This window comes from Brachyistius frenatus, unplaced genomic scaffold (genome assembly GCF_029030835.1).
Source record: "Brachyistius frenatus isolate BFR_SWC_R1_liver_20210118 unplaced genomic scaffold, ASM2903083v1 Contig_127, whole genome shotgun sequence".
Classification (NCBI taxonomy): Eukaryota; Metazoa; Chordata; class Actinopteri; family Embiotocidae; genus Brachyistius; species Brachyistius frenatus.
In genome coordinates, this window is record NW_027210726.1 from 879,037 (window position 1) to 885,036 (window position 6,000).

General features: G+C 46.7%; 1 long non-coding RNA gene across 1 annotated transcript in view; it reads right to left on the minus strand.

Annotated features, from left to right (window-relative positions):
• LOC138630064 (uncharacterized) overlaps nt 1-4,886 on the minus strand; it is a 72,459-nt gene extending 67,573 nt beyond the window's left edge. The window contains exon 1 of the long non-coding RNA XR_011311610.1: nt 4,690-4,886. This is a non-coding gene — a long non-coding RNA (uncharacterized lncRNA). The remainder of the gene's footprint in view (nt 1-4,689) is intronic.
• Nucleotides 4,887-6,000: the final 1,114 nt, after the last annotated feature.

Genomic DNA, 6,000 nt, shown 5'->3' on the forward strand with positions numbered 1-6,000 from the left:
GTGTAAGACGGCACTGAATCGAATGTAGGGCCACATTAAAAGCTTCTTTTTTTTTTTCCATAAATCCATTAAAGCTCCAAAGTTTTATTGCTGAGATTTGTATCTGAAATCCACGGAAAGGATTGCAGAAGGGTATTAAGGACAAAACTGATGCGCACAGGTAGAATTCCCATGGATGCAGCGGAGAAATACAGGGAAGTCACTCAGCTCGCCAGAGGGATGAGCTGCACTGCTCGGAGCAACATGGATTCTGACTGTCAGTCAATCTGATTGGCCAGAAAGCAGGATGTATTTAATCCGGGCTGTTGCTGACTCCACCGCTGCTGATTCCATCAAATCTGTATCATGCTTTCTATTCAGGGCCTCGACTGTGTAACACAGAAGCATGAAATCCCATTGTGGCCTTGCACCTCCATTATAAATGGAATTATTTGTTCAAAAAAGAAAATCACTCAACGGTGGATTTAATCTTTGCAGGTTTTCTATTTTAAGAGGGAGTGTGGGGCTGGATCCAACCTGCACTGTCCAACCGGAGAGGGGAGCGAGCAGTCTGGAGCCGGCCGATCGGTGTTCTGTGTGGTGTCTCACTGTCTCCGTCTTTCTCGGGCTTTTATCTCTCTGAGGAAAGACGAGGAGTAAATGGTCATTGATCTTGGCTGGCGGTCAGTGTTGTTCTTTCGGGGGGTCGAGTTGGAGTGGTGATGTGAGGGCTGCTGTTGGGTGGAGAATTAGGAAGCGAACCTCAGGTTCTTTCGATCCAAATGTGTCAGGGAGTGTTGGACCTTGATCTAACCTTTAATGAGCCCAGCCGGGACGGCGCGGCGCCGTTCGCCTCAGGCGGACGGGGACGACACAAGGGGTTTGAAGTCAAACGGACGAGACAGAGAAAAATAAAAAAATAAAAATAAAATGTTTAGAGAGAGGGCGTGAGGGGAAAGAAGAAGTCAAAACAGAAGGAAATACCGCAATATAAAGAAAGAGTGTCGGCTGACAGGAAGAGGAGAGCGGAGACAAATAATGGCTCGAACCCCTCATCTCCATCTTGCACCCCAGAGAGCAGAGATCTCATTCAGCAGTCTGAAAGAGGAGAGACGGGCCTCTGTGGAGGAGCTGTGGGAGACCAGCACTCCGAGAGAGCTGCAACAAAACAGACACACCGACAGGCCGAGCGGGGAACATGGAGGTAGAGCAATCCTCAACAATATCATCCAAACTTAAGAGCTCTAAATAAAAATTGGCAGATCCATAAAATTCTCCACCACGTGTGCGAAAGCAACTCAATGTAGCTGCCTCGGACTTTTGCTCTTTTTCCAGCTGCAAAAGCGGGAATAATCAAAGTCACGCTAATGCTTAGCTTTGCTCATTTCGAGTGTAATAAAAATATTTGGCTGTAATGATTTCATGTCAGGATTCTGCACAGCACCAGAGAACATTGTTTACTGGGCTTTTTCATGACGCAAAAAAAAAAAAAAAAAAAGTGCAGCCTCCAGCAATTTGGGGCGAAGCAGCAATCGATATGGTGGTGTCAGTTGTTTTTTTTAAATTTTTTTTACTTTCACTTTTTGCAGGCTTAATATACATGGACACTTGCAGCAGCACACTTTAAAAATCGAGTGGAAACACACACCTTCAGTTTTTAAAATCTTTGTGGGGCTTGTCTTTCCCAAAAAGATGCTGCCATGGCAACGACACACACTCCATTACAAAAAAACAAAAAAAACTGACGGGCTCCCCTTTGAACCAAATGAATGAGTCGGCCACAAACGGATGGAGAAGAGAAACAAATGAATACACCAATGAGGAACAAAGGTGTCGGAGGAGTTGTGCAGAGTTTATATGGTCTTGCAAAAGCCTACTGTCTTTGTAGTGGTCCGAAATCGATGTAATAGAATTGGCAGAGAGCAGTGACGTACTCATGACAACAAACTGGGTGATTACATGAAGGGTCCTTGAAGGGGAAGTGTTTTCCCCTCGTGAACATCTTTCTGTCAATCATCAAGCCTTGCTATGTCAAAAAAAAAAAAAAAAGAGCATCCACTGTAAAGCTTTCCCATTTGAGAAGCATCACTGTCAATGAGCGGAGCGGAGAAAAATAGGGTTGGGTGGTGTTTAGTAGCAACGCAGACGAGGTTGCAGCAACAGGTGCCCGTCATAATATCTGCTGAAATATCGAACATCCACTCCTAACCCAATTAGTCCCGTGGAGACTGGTTTATTTCCATAAATAAGCTGTTCATTAAGTGTGTGTCTGTGTAACACACCGCTCCCAGCCACAGATCTTTGAAATGTGCAAACCGGTTCCCGCAATTATTCAGTATTCTGTCAATTACACGACTGCTAACTGTACGGTTTGTCACGTTGAAACCATCAACTTCGCTGAAAAAGTAGAAGACTAATTCACACTTTTGGGGGGGGGAAGAACATTCTGCCAGCAGTTCTGAAAATACCTTCCTGTGCCTTCGAAGTGAGGGTTGACACACATAGTAGTTTCCCTCCACAACTTCTCCTCACAGAAGGAAGACACGAACAACAGCACCTCCCTGAGGACCTGCGCGTTCAGCCAGACTCGGCTTTACTAATTCATTTCGACTTTTGCTAAACAAACATTTAATTTCGCCAGCGTTCATCAGACGAGTCTCCAGCTCTCCAGTCGACATGTCAGCTGTCTCAATCCGGAAGATTTGTTTTTTTTTTTTCTTTTTCTTCTTTTTTTTTACACAGATGACATCTCTCTCGCCTAAAATTAGCAGCCGCTCCTGTTATCTCCACAGTCAAAACAACCCAACCCACTGGGAAACCTGCTGTCACTGATTTGTCTGTCGTAAAAATAAACAGGGAGGGGATAAAATTAGCAGCAGCAAACTGACAGAAAGGGCTTTTGAGGACTGCAACATCACGACTGCGTGTGATTGTGATGGCCATTTCATCCCACCCTGTCAAAGCACCAGCCTGCATCTGTTGACTGCTTAGCGACCCGCGCTGGGAGACATCAATCTACCAGGCAGCACGCTTTGAACCCTTCAGTCCCATCTGCCTCCTGCTTTGCTGCACCTTGCCCGGGAGGGATTGGCATTAATGCTCGCATGGGCTTTGCATGCATTCGATTGGGACGCGCGCAAAAATGAACAAATTCATGCGGGACGCGCGTACAGACCTCCCCGACGAGGCTTCCTTTTGCTTTGTGTTTCTGTGAGCTTATTGTGAATCAGCTGCCACTAAATGAATAAACAGAATACATTGCATTGCTGCAGAAAATGCTCTATGATGTGTGTCCCTCCTCTCTCTTCTATTACCATTTCTCCCATCCTGTCTGTACATATTGCTCTCTCACACAAATGTCTGTAAACGCTCAACACACGCCACCTTTATCCCCCTTAAGCATCTCAACAGGTCTTCAAAGTTCCCAGCCAGTCGCCGGCGAGATAACTAACAACTCCTCTGTGACAACATCTATTTAGCACAAGGACAGTCGCACATTTTTTTCCCCCTCCCCTGCCTCCATTAAAATGCTTTCTCCCCACAGAGGAGATGTCCCTATCTGCTTTATATAGGGCAGGCTAGCTGCTGAAACCAAGGAGGAGAAGCTGAGCAGAGCGGAGCTGCCTTCCCCTTCTCGTCGCCGCAGATAAGAACACAGGTCTTCTTGTCCCCACTGAATTCCATCATCTAGCAGGCCCTGCCGATCCGAATGCCCCACAACACCAGCCACAGCATATAAATGCACCCCATTCTTCGTGCTGTGTATGTGCATTTATTTGTGTGTGCGTGTGTGTGTGGAGGGGAGCATTTAAGGGAATATGTTCTCATTGCCATGGCGTTTCCTGGGGTCCTTTGAGTATAAAGACCACAAGAAAAGATATCAACTTAAAGGATGTCTCAGCTGTTGAAGGAGGACTTTTGTGGGAATCATTCGAGTCATCCGGCTGCAACACGTTCTGGTTTGCTTGCAAAACATTTCCCACGGATTCCCGTCCATTTGAACCTTCTTCCAGATAATGCACAATTAAATAAATAGAACATGACCACCCAAAGTGCACTGACTGAACCGGCATTGATGCATCCTCATAGAAGCCCTTTGATTAATAAGCCACAAATTCTGCATGTTTGAGGACACAGACGTGAGCTCAGCCTGACTGAATAGCAGCCTCTGTTTCTCTCATTCCAGCAGGAGAGCTCCGAGTGCAGGTCCTCGTTGACGGTACAGCAGATCTTCTCCGGCTCTGAGGAGAAGCTCGCCCGCATGAAGCGTTCAACAACAGGTCTGGTGGCATCACCACAAAAATACAACATACAGGAACACGCAGCAGAACCCAGCAGATTGCAAGTAACATAACATTCATTCCAGACATTCGACAGCTGCAAATGCATCATTTCAGAGAGCTGGTGATGACATAAATCTCCATTTCTAAAACTATGCTTAACAATTACATGAAAATAATTAATATATATATATTTGTAAAGAATAATCACTTATATCCGTCGCAATTGGCTAATTGACATCATTTCTTGACATTTTTTTCACTGTAGGTGTCAAAACGCAAGCCCCCCCCCCCCACACACATAATTAAAGATGCTAATTTAAATGCAAATTGGCAGAAATAATCAGTTGAAACATTTCACTGTGTAACTGATGTTTCAGCACGTCCTCGGTGAGAATGAGCACTGACCACCATGTAAACCTCAGCCTACCTGTTAATTTGTGATCCACGGGTGCTGGTAGGGTGCCAGCTTCCCACTGGTGTTTTCTTCCTGAGATTTCGTCCTCCTCGTCCTCTTCACTAAACCTTCCGCCGGAACGCGGTAAAAGTCAAGCGAGCCAAAAGTGCCTGTTTTCTATTAAAAAAAAAAAAAAAAAAAACTAAACTATTTTTTTTTTAAACTGTATACCTTCAAAAAAAAAAAAAAATTAAAAAAAAATTAAATTAAATAAAAAATGTACCCTCGACAAGCACCGCCTTGTTCAATCCGCCCGGGCGGCCAGGTGGGACTTCATGACGGGAGACAATGTCAGAGAGGAGAGACTGACGACCTAAAATAAAGCGGCTCTACTGCATTACAACATCACACACAGCTCCATAGAGTAGCCTGCAATTCCCCCATCCGAGCAGGCAAGCTCGGCTCGGTCCCCGGCTGCTCCAGCACGGCAGTAAATTGATTAATTTCTCGGCTGACAGTCTGGTTGTACCCACAAGAAGAATGTCTGGGTTTTTTTTTGTTTTTGTTTTTATCGAGGACTTTTCACGGCAAAATAACCCCCCAAATAACCCGGACGTTGTTTGCAAGGGACTCGGCGGATTTGGCCGCCGGGAGGTATCACCTGTGTTGACCAATGGTCTCAGCTGTTCAGTTGTTGGAGCGTTTTTTTGTTTGTTTGTTGTTTTTTCTTTCTTTCTTGAACGTCGTCGATAAATCCACAATAAATCCCTTCAAAAGAAAAACCCCGAAACCGCCGAGCGCCGGCTGACGTCACGGTGCAAGCCTCGGCTCGCTGTTTTGCTCGTCTCGGTAACGGCGGACACACAGTGCGCGGTGCTCCGGTAAGTCTTGAGAGAGGATGCTGCTGCAGCTACCGCCGCCGCTGCTGCTGCTGCTGTTGCCGCTGTGTGGATCGCCGTGACCGTTTCAGCTAGACGTCGCACGCACGCACGCGCGCGCGCGCGCACACGTGCGCACCCTCGCAAGCACACACGACGCTCGTGCCCGGCGCGTGACGCGCGCTGCAGTGTCCTCCCCAGCAAGCTGGTCGCCCTGGCAACGCTTTCCTCTGACCTCAATATGGTCGCTTTTCTGTTTTAAAACGCGTCGCGTATACGTCTGTGTTGACAGCCTCTCGTATGTTACCCGGCGGTGAGAATAATCTTCTCTCGGGCGGCCGCAGGTTCGTTCTTCATCTTTTACCCGCAGAAGACTGAAAAATTAGCGCTGAGGAGTTTCATTTTTTCGGCATCCCTCTCGTCTCCTCCGCTCGCATCCAGCCGGGCAGATCTGCATCAGCATGAC